Source organism: Mesocricetus auratus, unplaced genomic scaffold (genome assembly GCF_017639785.1).
Source record: "Mesocricetus auratus isolate SY011 unplaced genomic scaffold, BCM_Maur_2.0 Super-Scaffold_100013, whole genome shotgun sequence".
In the NCBI taxonomy this organism is placed as follows: domain Eukaryota; kingdom Metazoa; phylum Chordata; class Mammalia; order Rodentia; family Cricetidae; genus Mesocricetus; species Mesocricetus auratus.
The window spans coordinates 66933181-66950032 of NW_024429196.1; the positions used below are offsets into that span (position 1 = coordinate 66933181).

Here is a 16852-nt window from a genome sequence, read left to right on the forward strand (position 1 = left end):
ACCAGGACAAAAAAGAACAAAGCAAACCAAAAACGAAAACAAATATGGAATCTATTTTGTGTTGGCAATTACTCTTGAGCATGAGACTTGCCCTGGGGTGAAGTTGATATGCCTAGTTCTGTTCTGTTGAAGAAAAGTGATTTTCACTTTCCACCAGCTGTCAATTGCAAACAGCTTCTTTGTTGGAGATGGGACTTTATGTCCACTCCCACTTCTCCATGCTGGGGTGCTGTTGGGTTTGAACCCGTGCAGATCCGGTGCCTGCTGCCATAATCTCTGAGTTCATATGAGTATCAATCCTACTGTGCCTGGCAAACACTACTTCCTTGACATCACCCACCAATTGTGACTCTCACAGTCTTTCACTGCCTCCTCTGCAGAGGTCCCAGAGCCTTGAGGGCAAGGATGTGACACAGACATCTCATTTCAGACTGAATGCTCCAAGGTCTCTCCCTCCATATCCACTCATGGGACTCTGTGTAAACCCCTGTCTACTGCAAGAAGAAGATCCTCTGGTGAGGGCCGAGCAAGGCACCGATCTACGGGGTGTAGCAATATGGTGTCAGAAGTCATTTTATTGCTATGTTCATTTAGCAGAATAATTCTAGTAGGTTTTCCCTAGGACCCATGGTCTATCTAGCCTCAGATTCTCAGCCTCGTTAGCAGTATCAGGTATGGAGTGACCTTAAATCCAACAAAATGCAGCTGGTTACTCCAACAACATTTGTGCCACCACTGCGCCCGTACATCAGGCTGTTATTGTAGCTTGCAGCCTTCATAACTGGGTGAGACTGGTAAGTATTTTTCTCCTCTAGCAGTATTATGATTCGCCCAGCACTATGGGTGCTAGTCAGTAGGGGTGAGACTTCTTCATGCTCGGTGGCTCAATTATGTGATATCTTCACCAATCGGGTCTTACTGGGAGGGTATGTAGGAGAGGAAAGAATATGCCCAAACGTGTTACATTAAAAGAATTGTGAAGAAAAGTGAAAGAATATCCATTGGCTACGTCCTTCTGAGAATACCTTTATTTCCATTTCAGTCTCCATAACTTATTTTGCTGATCACAGGGTTCTGGGCTGAGAGTAAAAGCTTGCTTTTGTACTTAAGATTCGCCCTGCCACTTCCTGGTGGCTCCAATTCTTTTGGTGAAAAATTTAGAGTTACTTAAATACTAACTTTCCACTTTCTCCTGTTTTCATGGTTTCTTGGGAAAGAACCAATCAGCAGAAGGGAAGCAGTGGGCTGGCACCATGGGCCAGCAGACTAGGGCGAGCTGTCCCCTGATCGCCACATTGGAACCTTGGTACCGTGCACCCCACAACACACCACATAACTAAATATACCAAAAATTTCTGTAAAGCCAGAAATCATTCACATGTTTCATTGTCTTACCAGAGAGAGAAAGAGAGACAGAGATGATCCAGTTCATCTAAAATGTTCAAATGTCCATGGGACCATGAGGGAGAGATAGTTTCTTCTAGAAAACCCTTGTTGTATTATGTGGTCAGAGACAACCATGAGGAGTTCCAGAAACCTCCAGTGACTTCTTTCTGTGTGTGCATACAAAGGTTTAGTTTCCTGGTAGAGACAGCAGACTCCAGATTTGTCATTTCCCTTTAGCCTCACTGAATATAAGAACAGTGGTGTGTGTGTGTGTGTGTGTGTGTGTGTGGTGTATGTAGGTATATGTGTGTATGTACATGTGTGTTTATGTGCATATGTACATGTGCATGCATATACTATGTGTACATATATGTGTGTATTTGTGTGTAAGCATGTGAGTGTATTGTGTACATATGTGCTGTACAGTGGTTTGCAGGTACTCCAGCTTCATGGTGCTAGACATATGGTCTGTGCATGGAGAATACACACTGTGAATAGCATTTTTAATTCATGTGTACTGTTTTATTATCTAGTGAATTTTAAATTAACAAGGATCTTCTCCAGAGTTTCCTAAATTAAAAGATTCACATGGTGTTTTAACTTATTTGGTTCCCAAAATGCACATTTAATTTTACTTTTTCCTGACTATTTCTTCCCTTCTCACCATTCTTAAATAAGAAAATTGTGCTTTTCTTCAAAATGGAAAATGTCCTGGTCCCCTTTTAAAAGGAGGCTCATCATCGCACCCCCCCCCCACTTTGAGATCTGGTGTTTGCCTCTTCCCCTTCATCAGGCCACTTAGTAGTAGGGACTGCTCTTCGGGGTCCTTATACCATCATGTGACATCCCCGTGCCATAGGTATGCGCTCTGGAATAAATTTAATATGCCATTTAAACCCACACTATCGAAGTATTCATGAGCAGTGAGTGTTCGCTCAGACTGTGTGTGTAGGGGGAGATGGGGAGGCCGTGGCTCCCTGCGAGGGTCAGGGAAGAACAGCCACACATCTAGGGGTAGGGGAGGTAGCTCTGGGTTCTCAGATGGTAAATGTCAATATTTCCCAGAATTCAAATTTAACATTCAGAACAAATCTAACTTCTGTCACATCTTTATGGAGCAGTGACAAATTCCTTATTTAGTCTTTTCTAATGTTCAGCCCTCAGACAGTAGCTTCTGCTTCTCTGTCACCTGCCCCTGGCAACGCTCGGCATGGAGGCTTCAGCTCTGCCAGACAAGGGCCTCTCACGATCAGCTGTATCTGGTGAAGTCGTGCCACAAAGAGATCTTGGCTGTGTGGCCCAGTAAATGGCTCTCTCTTATGTTGCCACATGCACAGATGACAACATGGTTTGAACCGGGGCTCTCAGAAACCATCCGTGACACAGCTATTGCGAGCCAAAGGTTTTCTTGGAAAAGGTTGCACATGAAGAACTCCAAATCCTCTGCTCTGAATTGCACCCAAGTGCGTGCTGAGTGCAGGAGAAGCGGGGCTGGTGCCCAGAATCTAACACCTCTGTCAGGCAAGCTTTTCCCACAGAGGTTAGGGCAGAATGCACGGCTTTGTGTGAGCACCAGAATGTTGTAGAAGAAAAGCAAATGTGCCGGTTAGGTTTTGATTTTCATGTTCTAAAAGTGTAACATGGAGGGCTAGGAGTAGTTGTGTCTGCAAAGGAAAAGACAGATGTCCACAGTGGAGCCCACCCATACCCCTGTGGATTTCCCACTCTGTGGTATGTGTCCTGCCAATTCTACATTTTCTTAGCAGATAATATGGAGGAGGTATTAAAAGTTGGAATTAACTAGACTCAGCCTTGAGCTTCCTGTTTTACTAGCTATTCAGGAGCTTCGGTTTATCTGTGAACCCACATCCTCGTTTATAAAACAGGAGGAAGTCAGATAGATGGGTATGACAGGGTCCACCTGCAATCATAGTCCTCAGAAAACTGAGCAAGGCGGTCAGATCTCAAGCTGGAGGCCAACCTGGATTATATAGCGAGGCACGGTCTCAAAGAACTAAAATCAAACACAACTGGAGAAACTCAAGCTTGAAATTATTACAATGATAATGAGAAAACCCGTAGGGGTTATTATGGCCATCATAAGTTAGTATTTCCCCTTGAGTCTGTTTCTGTGTTCACACACACACACACACACACACACACACACACACACACACACGTGCAAGTGAAGTCAGAAGACAATGTCCAGTGTCTCCTCGATTGCTCTCTACCTTAGTCTTTGAGACCAGGGTCTCTTTCTGATCCTTGATTTTGCCAGTCTGAGTTAGACGAGCCAGCCATCAGGTTCCAGAGATCTTTCTGACTCTGTCTCCTTAGCATTGGGATTATGGATACATGCTGCCATGTCAGGCTGTATGCATGCATGGGCTAGTGCATGCATGCATGGGTAAGTACGTGCATGCATGGGTGAGTGTGTGCATGTGTGTCTATGTGGTGTGTGTGTGTGTGTGTGCGTACTGAAATATAAAGTCAGGGACGTTGGCTGTCACAGCACTGTATTGACTGAATGATCTCCGCAATCCTCTCCACTTTACTTTCTGAGATAAAGTCTCTCACTGGAACTGGAGTCTCCAAGTCCTCTAGACTGGCTAGCCAACAAGCCCCAGAGATTCCCCTGTCTCCACTTGCCTAGCACTGACTTCAGGAGCACATCACAGTACCCAGCTTTTTACAGGGGTGCTTCTTGGGGGACTGAACCCAGGTTCACATGCTCACACGCTAAGCCCTTTTCCAATGAAGCCATCTCCTTAGTCTGTGAGTCCTTGCTTAGAATAACCCTGAGCTCCAGCAAGACAGCTCAGCAATAAAGGTGGGTTCATCAAATGTGAACACCTAGATTCCATTCCTGAACCCACACGGTGGAAGAAGAAAGGCAACTCCCAAAAGTTGTTGTTGGCCCTACACATGTGCTGTAACATGCATGCACTTGTGTGTGCCCCCACATGCTTATAAACAACAAATAAATAAAACTACAACTAAAATACTTTAAAAGGTTTTGAAAGCTATATGCTCTAAATATTCTATGATAATAACTGCTAGTAATAACAATGAGCATTTATTACGGTAAACATTTATTGAATGCTTACAGTGTACCGAATGAACCCTTTTCATACTTTCTTTGGTGTGTGGTTATCATAGCAGAACAAGTCCCAAACATAGTGACTGTGACTAAGCAAAGGCTAAGAGCATGTGATTAGCGGAATCTCTATTTCTTTGAGGGTAAATTTGTGGCTCGTGATGACTGACTCACTCATGTTTCATTTCACTCACTCCATATCAAAATTCACACATTGAGATTTGCAAATAAAGACCCTGCCCATGCTCTCTGAAGGTGGAACACAACTCTCTCCAGGTCACTGGTATCTCTGTCCTGAGTGCTTGAATATATTTTGATCAGTAGTTCTTAACAGGAGATGATTTTGCCATAGGGGTGGCAGATATTTGGCAATGTCCAGAGGCAATGTTGGTTGTTACTATGACTGGAGCTACTGGCATCTATAGATCGTAGGACTGAGGTGCCACTCATTGTCCCTCCAGGTCTGGGACACACTGTGAATGGAAGCATGTGTCTGAGCAAAAGAGTCACATCTCAAACTAAAGATGAGAGGGAGCAGATGGGGAGCGAGAGGAAGAGAGGGAGGAAAGGATGATGTCCGACCATCCAGTCACATTGAAGCGTGACCCCAATGACCTGAGAACCTCCCAACAGCACCACCCAGAACCAAAACTTTTAACTCATGGGTCTTTGAGGGACAATCACAATCCATACTATAGCAACATTTACTGGCCGTAGATCACCCCCCTTCCATGTCCTCCCGCAGGCTACTTTCCTGGGACAGCCGACCTGGCCAGACAAAAGGGGGATGGCACAGTGTTATCCACAGCTCAGTACTCCCCGTGCTCCAGAAGCTACTTCATGCTCCATGTTTTGTGTCTGAGATATTCTCTAACCTTCTTTTTATTTTATTTTTCCAAATCATTGATGTTTGAAAGAGATCCTTAATGTTGCCAAGACAATAGTTTACTCTTCACAAACTGAGAGCAGGGCCCCATTGCTGCAGACAAAACCCACACAATTCATTGTACATGGAGAGGTTGAGCTGGCGCCTACATAGAACCTTCATTCCCATGTTCTATTGTGCACGACGTGGAAAGGAACCCTACAGGCTACCAAAATAGAAAAGTAAATACCAATCCAGCCACAAAACCTTTGATCTACAATCTGTCCTGTCTGCAAAATTGACTAGTGGCACAAATCTTGTGGGTGTAACCAGCCGATGTCTGATTTGACTTACGGCCAACTCCATGAGACGGATCCTGTTCCTGACACTGCTTGGGTGAACAAGAACCACCAAGAATCAGAGTCTAGATATCCCAGAGATCTCAGGTCTGCTACTTGTCTGGAAAAAGAAGTAACAATAAAATTACTCCTAACGACATTCTCCTATATTCATAGATTGGTGCCATATCCATCATCAGCCTCTTCCACCTGCAGCAGACGGGATCAAATACAGAGGTCCATTCCAGACGCTACTCACAGAGAGAGACCTTGGAACACACAACTCTAAACAAGATGTCTCCATCAAAGCCATCCTCTTAGGGCTCAGGAAATGAAGCAGAAGGGGGAGCAGAAAGACTGGGGAAGACAGAGGGGATGGAGGACACCAGGAGAACAAGGCCCTCTAAAACAACTGAGCAAATCTTATATGAAATTACAGAGATAGAAGCAGTAAGAACATGGCCTAAACAGGCTTGTATATTATAACCTTCAGTTTAGTAATGTTCTGGAGCTCCTGAGTGTGCAAATGAGGGGGGTCTATGATTCTTGTGCCTTCTCTTGGGGCTCTTCTGTTTTTCTGTTGGCTTGGTTTGTCCAACTTCAATACAATGGTTTTTGTTTTATCTTTTATATTTTACTTTGCTCTGTTTTGTTGTTCTCGCCTACAGGCCTGTTCTTTTCTAAAGAGAGACAGAAAGGGTATGGATCCAGATGGGAGAGGAGATAGGGAGCAGCTGGGAGGAGTAGAGGGAGGGAAAACTGTATTCATACCATATTGTATGACTAAAGAATCTATGTTTAATAAAGAGGGGAAAAGCCGGGCGGTGGTGGCGCACGCCTTTAATCCCAGCACTCGGGAGGCAGAGGCAGGCAGATCTCTGTGAGTTCGAGGCTGGGCTGGACCGACAGCCTCCAAAACAATACAGAGAAACCCTGTCTCGTAAAAAAACAAACAAACAAACAAACAAATAAATAAATAGGGGAAAATACCAAAAGAGAGAGGTCATTAAAATTTCTAGCACAGGACACAGAATAAAGAAGTAAATTCAATAACAGAAAGACTTTTACCAAGTCAACATTTCTAAAGAAATTCTGAACTCTCCGCATTTGTATTTCTTGGCAAGGCTACTGTTTACTTTTTCCTGTTAGGAATCACTAATCTAGCATAGATAGCCAGAGCCAAGCCAAAAAAAAATGCCAAACAAACAAATAAACAAAAACAAGTAAAAAAAAACACAAAACTTTGATTTCTTTGCTAGGGGGAGCAATGGTGAAGGAAGGGATCTAGAGAGACCAGAGAAGTTATAAAGGTGTTTGGTTCACATTACATTCTTAAGTGAAGAGGCTGGGGAGATTTCTCAGTGGTTAGAGCACCGGCTGCTCTTGCAGAGGGCCTGGGTTTGCTTCCCAGCACCCACATGATGGCTCATACTCATTTGTCACTACAGTCCCAGGAGACCCTATGTCCTCTTCTGGCCTCCAAAGTCACCAAGCACACACATGGTGCACAAACATGCACGCAGGCAAAATACTCATGCACACACAATAAAAAAATTATAATAAGTACAATTCTGATTAACAAATGGAAAACTATGGGTACGCGTTAGGACATAGTATGGAAGAAGTTGAGGTAGATAGAAGGAGACTGGATGACAAGGACAAGAGCAGCCAAGGAAGAGGTTCAAAGGGAGGGGAAGGCTCGGGGGCAGATGAAGTGGTGGCCTCTGCCTCCCCCAAAGCTTCGCTCATTCTTTTTCTTGGCAAAAGGTGCCAGACTTTATGGTGGGAGTTTAACAGTATGAAACCAGACAAATCTCTTTTTAATGACTCAGCATTCTATTATTCTTTCTTGCCTACAGGAAGTAGGCTGGCCCTTCTCTTATTTGCCGAACGGTCCCACTTCTCCTCCTTTACAGAACGCCATCGTACATGACTAAAACCTGAACGCAGCTGTCACCTCAAGCTCTGGTCACCTTAGCCAACAAGCCGACTGTGGGTTTGGTCAGCTGTGCATGAGGAGAGGGTAAGTGTGTGTGAAACTAGCTATCATTTTTTATTTTGGGATTAAAACTTGCAAGAAAGCAATTATTATATTGCAAACAATTATTTTTTGCTTACACTGGAAGACATTTCTCATATTTGGAGCTTAGTTACTAGGTGTAAAAATTCCTGGTAAATTATTTGCTCCTGTTTCCTGTTGGACAGTAAATATTTGAATACTCATAATTCCCTCATTAAGGGCTTTTTCTACTAGTGTTTATATCACCAAGTGGTTCCAAAACAATCCATAGCTTGGCTCTTGTATGGAGTTACAGCTTCTGAAAGAGATGACACAGGGATGAGACAGCCCTTTGAAGAGGAAAAAAAATGGTTTGCAGTATCCTATAATCACTGTGTGGGGAATTGTGATATGCTTCCAAAAAAGAATTCTGTTCTTCTGAAACTAAGGATGACTCTTATTTCTTTCACCCCCAGACATGTGCCAGTAGCCTAAGATAAGCTAAGATTATCACTTGTCACCATTGCATTCCTCAAACTGTGAAACACCAATGTAATAAAAACACGGCAGTAATAGTAATAACGAGTATAGATGTGATATGGAGTAATAGTGATCAGGAGCATAGGTGTGATATGGAGTAATACTGATAAAGAGCATGAGCAGCATAGCATTGTTCCAATCAACAAGAGACAACATGCACAGTGACGGGCTTCTAAGATTATATTGGAACTGAAAAATTCTTGCAGCCTAGTGACGTTAATATTGCAGTACAATGCATCACACGCATTTTTGACCACGCTTGTGTGAACAAAATCACCACTCTGGCAGTTATTCAAATGTACGTGATGAAAACTGGATGCATCCACAATCCTTGATAACGGTAACGTCCATCATTTCAGGGAAGCCACGACAGGAACTCACACAGCCAGCCACATCTTGTCCACCCGCCGCAGAAAGCAGACTGACCCCATTCACCCGTGCTGCCTGACTTCATGTGCTCAGCTCGCTTCTTTCACTCCTATACATCTCATGCCAAAGCCTAAGAAATGGCACCACTTGTGTTCAGGGTGGATCCTCCCCCTCTGTTAGTAATCAAGAAAGTACCCCACAGACATGCCCATCGGCCAACCTGTTCTAGATCATTCCCTGTGAAGACACTCTTCCAGGGTGATTCTAGGCTGTGTTGTGCAGCTACAACTAGCCAGCATAATTTCTTTTATTTAGGATGGAAAAACTAAAAGCTTACTGTAAACATGCTGCCTTGTGACACTCCAGCAGACTCTTTCATCCTGTGTTTATGTTTACAGCGTGTGTTGATAGCATCATTCTCTGGTGCTTGATTTAATCTCATGTTTGGTTCATCATGGACCCTAAATAGAAAAATCCACTGCTAATGCTGCTAGCAAGAGGTCACATGGACTAATTGACCTGGAAATGAAATTTAAAGTGATTAAGGGCTATGAACGTGGAAAATCAATGATGGTTATTGCGCTCCAGTCAAGCATGCCCCAGTTCATAGCTACGATCTTGAAAAATGTGAACAAAGGGATCGAAGCCATTTAAGAATCTGATTTGTGGATGGCAGTGGAGATGGGGAGCTTGGCCTGGTACTCTCAGCACTCAGGAGACAGAAGCAAGAGGATCAGAAGTCTAGAGTCATCTTTGGCTACATGACGAGTTCAAGGCCAACCTGGACTCTCCAAAACACTATTTCCAAAAACTAAAAACTACATAGATGAGGTTGTATAAAATTTGGGAAAGCCCTCCATTGGCTTGGATTGGAGACCACACAGAACTACAGCTCTCCTACCAGGGCCAATTGCTATGTTGAAACTGGACCCACCTACAGTGTTGAGGTTCCAAGGGCTGCAAGCTAATCAAGGAATGTTATGACAGGAGTGTTATTTGTTACTCGGCGTTGGGATGAGCAGTGAGTTTCCCAGAGCTGGTGACTCTTGGACACCCCAGGCAAGCGGACTGTGGAAGGGAACGACTTCAGTATGGATGATGCCTCTCTGTTCTGGAAATGGAGGCCTGGAAGCAGATCGGTCTCCAGGGAGATAGAGTTGGTGGCCTCTTCAAGGCTCAAAGGCATTGGAAGAGTCTTTCATAACAGCCGTGTTGTTATAAGGTGCAAATCAAGGCCCTTTGTGATCTGGCATGGTGAGGATACCAGGACCTTGCAGCATGACCTTCCAGTGTGTCAGTAGACACACTACTGGTGACCTGCAGGAGCAGAAAGAGATCAAATGCAATCCAACCCCTCTTCCAGCTGCCCCACCCAATCACTCAGCCAGAAAAACAAGACCATTTGGAGAACATAGTGTTTGATATTCTGTGTGTATAGATGTGTGTACACAAGTTGACTCCATGATGTCCCTTCAAGGGAGTAACTGTCTGATGATGCATTTCCAATTCAGCAACATGTGATTATACTCTTGCCTCGCTCCAACCACTATTCCAAGTGTCTCTCCACACCTGTGAGGTTGGGACTCTCAGTCCCATTTTACAGGTGAGCAAACTGAGTCACGGGGCAGGGGTGGAGGGGTGTTAATTCATGGCCAATCAAGGCCTGAACTCAGAAAGTCTAGTTACATACACTCGTGATCACAGTGTCTTCCCTCTGAAGTTTGCCAGCAAGCCTAACCACTAGTTTAGAAACTGCCAGAGGCATGCTTAAGCTCACTTTTAGGGGTTTGAGAGTCCCAACTTTCACTCAGCCACATTGTGCGGGCTTGCTTCCCAGCGGCTGCACACCTCTTAAATCTTTATAACTGAGACGTTCACTTGAATCAGTCACTCTCAACACCCCCCCAGCACTTTGGCCCTGAATGACTCCATGCTAGGCTCGCGGCCATGCAAAGTCTGTACTGCACGAGCTGAGATACCTTCGTTTCTTCCGTCCCCACCCATCTGCGGCCTTTGTCCAGTCTTCATAGTGCTGCTTGGGCTCGGTGAGTCTCTCAGAGATGAAGCCTGGCTCATTTGCCAGGGCTTGTTTGCAAAGGCCAGTGCTGTTTTTAGCACAGTGCCCTGCTCAGATACTCCCCAGAGATCAGAGGAAGAGGCGTGGGCCTGGAAATTTTTCTCTACACATCACCAATCTGAGGTATAATCTGTAAGCGCGCATACACAATGCATCCAGCGGTTACAGGTTTCTTTCCCATACTTCTGGAATGTGGAGCTGGGAAAAATATTCAGAACCTGAACTGGGCTCTGACCTCCGAAGCAGAGATTTCAGGTGAGCACTGGATGTGCAGAGCGGAGGAGGCAGTGACCTTTGTGATTTGCAGTGTTTTCATTCTGCAGCTTGCACGGCAGGGACCCTGACATCAGAAGCTCTTACGGCCTGAGGCTGTGTTGGAGAGAAAAAGAAATAAAGACAGCCTGCCCTACTTCCAACTTGTGTAGTAATCCTTGTGCAGTAAGGAACCTGGGCCAGCAAAGACTGTGTGGATGAGTGACCTCTAGTGACTGCATTTGGGAAGTGCTTCCCTGCTTTGAAGGCTGCAAGATGGGTTTTGTGTGTCCACACTATACGCATCTGCTCTTCGTGGTAGGAGGATTTAGAGGAAATATAAACAGGCAGACTTAAGGAGCTTATCCCCCAGCCTGAGGAAGTCAGGAGAACATACAGTTTCTCTATTGAGTTGATTATATAGGAGCTTCCAAGGGTGCAAAGTAGGTAACTTGGGAAGCTGAACTTGGGGGACAAAGGAGCAATCGGAAGGTCATCATTACATAGGAGAGTAGTCCACAGCAGGCAGGAGAGGGAAAAAATCCCTGGTGACGTGAAACAGATTTCAAGTGAAAAGGATCAAGTTTTCTGAGGTATCTTGGGTTGCCTGTAAAGTTTGGGAACAGGGAATAGAAGATCAGTTCTCTCTCTCTCTCTCTCTCTCTCTCTCTCTCTCTCTCTCTCTCTCTCTCTCTCTCTCTCTCTCTCTCTCTGTGTGTGTGTGTGTGTGTGTGTGTACATGTGTGTGCATGCTCACACATATGGGTAGTCCATGACACGTTCATGGAAGTCAGAAGACAAATTACAGGAGTTGGTTCTCTTCATCCAGCAGTAAATCTGGGAAATTGAACTCAAGTCATCAGGCTTGAGGACCAGTGCCTTTACCCGCAGAGCCACCTGTCTCTTCCCCTTGGGCTCTTGGTGAAACACCCTCCTTGGATCTTCACTGTGCAAAACTATCTTGCCTCCTAGCCTGGGCAGCTCCTTTGTCCCAAAAGTATGTGTGACACATTACGTTCCAGTGACAATATCAGGAGTGGTAAGCTCAACCCCACCAGGGCCGAAGAGTTAACACAGATGCATGAGACAGACCACAAGGAGGATTCAGGTATTTCAAGGATGTGAATTTTAATTTTCATCTCTTAGTGACACTGGCCAGTCTAGAGTAATGGGCACAAATGGGAGAAGTAGAGGCAGAATGGCAAAAAAAAAAAAGGATTGAAACCTGCATGGGGCGTGTCCCCACCGACTTTACAGCTGGAAGAGGCAAGAACAAAGACACTTGGTTCAGTTTGATTGGTAGCCATTATTAGTTCAAACCTCAAGAGTCAGACACCACTTGGTTTATTTTAACCACATTCAGCACAGCACAGTTGGGGGGGGGATTATGATAACAACGAACTCAGTCTCAACTGTACAACAAATTTAGACGTGTTTGCACTGAGAGTCTTTACAAAGTACATCTGGCTTCTTTCACAAATGCGGGTGCTGTTGCTCAGAGATGGTACCCAGGATTTGGGGTCTAGGGAGAGTGACCGAGGTAAACATGATGCCTGTGGGTGTCAGGGTTGTTGGCTTGACCCTAAGATAGGATAGAAGCCACTTAGGCTATTATTGAGTACAGTGACATCACTCATAACGATGATTTTTCATGGCTTAGAATGACTAAGATTTGGAGAGAAATGGTCTGGGATAAGCAAATCATAAATTCTGGGGCATATTGGGGAACCCTTGCTCAGCAGATAACAAAGGGTCACCAGGCTGTAAACAACATTCTTCCCTGGCGTTCTGGGAGAACAGTTAAGCATCTTCTTCCTCCAAAGAGATAAGCTACTTGTTTAACTTTTCCTGGCTTCTCCAGGGCTTCTCTGTATGTGCCTGGACCTTTTGCCTTCTACGCAAATGCCTGTCCAACAGCCAGTGGCAGCTCAGGTCCGGGCAGCTGTTATGATCCAGAGCACAGATCTGAGCTGTGAGACAGCACAGTGCAGAAAGGCGCTTGTTGCCAGCCTGACGATCTGAGTTTGACTCCTGGAACCCACTTGGTGGAAGGAAAGAACCAACTCCTGAAAGTTGTCTTTTGTCCTCCATATGAACACTACGGCACATGTGCATCCACATACGTACATACAACACACATGCATGCACTCGCACGTACACAGGCACACACACATACACACACAAAGGTAACTTTAAAAAAGGAGGCACATATATTCTGCCAAATGTCCCAAGTACTTAGCAGAAGTCTATTCTCATGTAGAATGTCTCCATGTCAAATGAACGCTCAGTCAGCTTTTCGACAAACATTACATGGCTCCAGTGAAATATCTGACCTCGAGTCACCACTCTAGGAACTGAGATCTAGTTTAACCAAGTTTAATCTGAGGGGGAAAGAAAGACTTCAACACTTTTGAATTAAGAAGCATCTTTTGACAAATTTTGTGGTTCTAGGGTATTCTTTGGCTTTGGTGTTTGTATGTTATTTCTTCTACTTATACATTTTTTGTATTTATTTCATGTGTACAGGCGTTTGTTTTGCTTGCATGCATGTCTGCACACCAGATGTATGCATGGTGTCTGTGAAGGCCAGAGGAGGGCATCAGATCCCCTGTAACTGGAGATTACAGACAGTTGTGACCTGCGTGATGGGCATCACACAGGGTCCTCTGGAAGAGCAGCCAGGGCTCTTAACTGCCGGAGCCACCCCTCCAGCCTTGGTGTCTATATTTCTTCTTTAACCAGACTGGTCACGAGAGTATGTTGTGTAATGGGTTCTCTAGGAAAAGCCCAGGGAGCTTTGCTCCTGTTCTATTTAATAAGTTGTGGGTTGTTTTCTCATCAGTGAAATTTGTGACCTAAAGAAAGTCTGTTTGGCCCAAATGTTCTACTTCCTAACCTGGCACCTAGATCTAGAACTCCATAATTTTGCTCCCCTATGAGAGAGGATTCATGGTCATGTATCTTCCCTCCACTCTGATGGAGTTTCATCTGTGCACTATCGGCCTGTGAACCTCCAAGGCAGGTACAGCAGCACCAGCTTCAAGCTAAATCACAAAGCATAATAAATTGGAAAATGTTGCAACAACAGTAATTCCAGGTCATTGGGTCTCATTCTGATGATCCTAGGAATGGCCGCAGGGACAGCAGATTCTAAGGTGGAGGACTGAGAACCACTGGTGTAGGCAGAAGCTAGTTAGCTGCCCAGCCTCAAACTTGTGAGACTTCTGCAGTGGCAAGCTAAGCCAGAGGGGGACCAAGATGCCCAACACTAAGATAGACAGACAGACGGACGGACGGACGGACGGACGGACGGACAGACGGATAAATAAAGATGTATTGATATATACTTATCAAGACATCTTTCCCAATTTCCAACCAAGCAAAGAAAGTCAATAAAATCTGAACAATCAGAATATCAGAATCCAGGACTATATCCAAATGTTGTCATCAACCCTTGTTAGCCTAGCTGGAGAGCCAATCAATGTTCCTGTGATAATCAGGCACCATGGGCTAATGGGGCATACTGATTCTTGCTACACACTAACACTTGGTCACAAATCCAACCCACAACAATACCCTGTCTTTATTTCACAATGTGACAGGTCACTCATCAAGGACATTTTTACATTTATTTTAACTTTCTCAACTATTGAATTTAAATCTTATATTCTGAGTGCTGAAGTTTTGGCCAAATTCTTCAATTTAGTGCCCCAAAAGTGCCTCATTTTATCTTACCCACATTCTAGACCTGAAGGTGCATTGAAGTGGTCTCTGTTCAGGTGAGTTACCCATTAGGAGCCTTGGTCACCCATGGGTATGAGGTGGTTGACTTCCAGTACCTACTTTTCAGCCTATAATTCAGTGAGATCACCTGGTAAATTTGCTAGTACAAAGTGGGGGCTCCCTAACAGGTGCTAACATGGGTCGGCAAATATTCCATACAAAGGATGTGGAATGGTTGCCATGGTTTCTGTTTATTGGCTTATTTCATGATAGCTTGGATTTACAGGTTGGGGCTTTGTCAAGGATTGGAATTCATAAGCCATCTCCAGCTAGGGTTCTAGGCTACAGGTGCTCAGTCTCTCACACAGAACTCAATTCACAATACTCATGTGTTATCTCCATGATTAGATGTGCCGTATGTGTGTGTGTGTGTGTGTGTGTATGTGTGTGTGTGAGAGAGAGAGATCTAATGGCCACTTTTTAATTTTTTATTTAAATTAGAAACATGCATGCTTCAAATGTCAATCCCAGCTCCCCCCTTTCTCCCTCCACCAGCCCCACCCCCACCCCCAGCCCAATCCCCACATCATTCCCCAGGGAGGGTGAGGCCCTCCTTGGGGGGATCTCCAGAGTCTATCATTTCATTCAGGGCAGTACCTAGGCCCTTCCTCATGTGTCCAGGCTGAGAGAGCATCCATCCATATGGAATGGGCTCCCAAAGTTCATTTGTATGCCATGGTGAACACTAATCTACTACCCAAGGCCCCAGAGATTTCTCCCCAGAGGCCTCCTCACTGACACTACATTCATGGAATCTGGATCAGTCCCCTGTTGGCCTCTTAGCCATCAGTCTGGGATTCAAGAGATCCCCCTTGTCCAGTTAGCTGCCTTTGTGGGTTTCATCAGCATGGTCTTGACCCCTTTGCTCATCACTCCTCCATCTCTGTCACTGGGTTCTAGAGGGTCAGTTCAGTGTTTAGCTGTGAGTATCTGTCTCTGCTTCCATCAGTCACTGGATGAAGGTTCTAGGATGATAAGGTAGTCCTCAATCTCATTATCAGGGAGGGGCTATTAGTGTAGTCGCTCCACAATTACTTAGTTTTACAGTTTGTGTTATCCTTGTAGATCTCTGGAAATCTCTCTAGTGTCAGCTCTCTCCTCAAAGCTATGATGACTCCTACTATTATGGTATCTCTCATACTGGTTTCCTCTATTCTTACACCGACTCAACCTTCCTGCTCCCCCATGTCTTCTTCTACCCTCCTTTTATCACCCTCTCTTTTTCCTGGTTCCCTTTCCTCTCCCCTCATGTTCCCAATCTGCTCAGGAAATCTTGCCTCTTTCCACTTCTCTGGGGTATAATGCATATTTCTTAGGAACCTCCCTGTTTCCCAGCCTCACTGGCCTTTGGATTGTAGACTGACACTCCCCTGATCTATGTCTAAAATTCATATATGAGTGAATACATACCATGTTTGTCTTTTTGTGACTGGGTTACGTCACTCAGGATGGTTTCTTCTAGTGACATCCATTTGCCTGCAAATTTCAAGATTCCATTGTTTTTTTCTGCTGAGTAGTACTCCATTGTGTAAATGTACCACATTTTCTTTATCCACTCTTTAGTTGTGGACATCTAGGTTGCTTCCAGGATCTGGCTATTACAGATAATGCTGCTATTAACATAGTGGAACAGATATCTTTGTTGTATGAATGGGCATCTTCTGGGTATATGTTTAACAGTGGAGTTGCTGGGTTGTGTGGTAGACCGATTCCCATTTTCCTGAGGAATCTCCATACTGATTTCCAGAGTGGCTGTACAAGTTTGTAATCCCACCAGCAATGGACAAGTGTTCCCCTTTCTCCACATCCTCTCCAGCATAAGCTGTTATTGGTGTTTTTGATTTTAGACATTCTGACAGGAATAATGATATCTCAGGGCTGTTTTGGTTTGCATTTCCCTAATGGCTTAGGATGTTAGGCACTTTCTTAAGTGTCTCTCAGCCATTTTAGACTCCACTATTGAGAATTCTATATTTAGTTCAGTCCCCAACTTTTTAATTGGGTCCTTTGTATTTTGGAGAGTAGCTTCTTGAGTTCTTTGTAAGTTTTGGAGATCAGCCCTCTGTCAGATGTGGGGTTAGTGAATATCTTTTCCCAATCTGTGGGCTGCCTTTTTGTCTTGCTGACTGTGTCCTTTGCCTTACAG

At 44.6% G+C, this 16852-nt stretch overlaps 1 long non-coding RNA gene across 1 annotated transcript; it reads left to right on the forward strand.

The window, feature by feature from the left end:
* Nucleotides 1–406: 406 nt before the first annotated feature.
* On the forward strand, nt 407–7703 carry LOC121143782. Its single transcript, XR_005881106.1, has 3 exons — nt 407–515; nt 5864–6136; nt 7603–7703. It is a non-coding gene; the product is annotated as an uncharacterized LOC121143782 (long non-coding RNA).
* The last annotated feature ends 9149 nt before the right edge of the window (nt 7704–16852 follow it).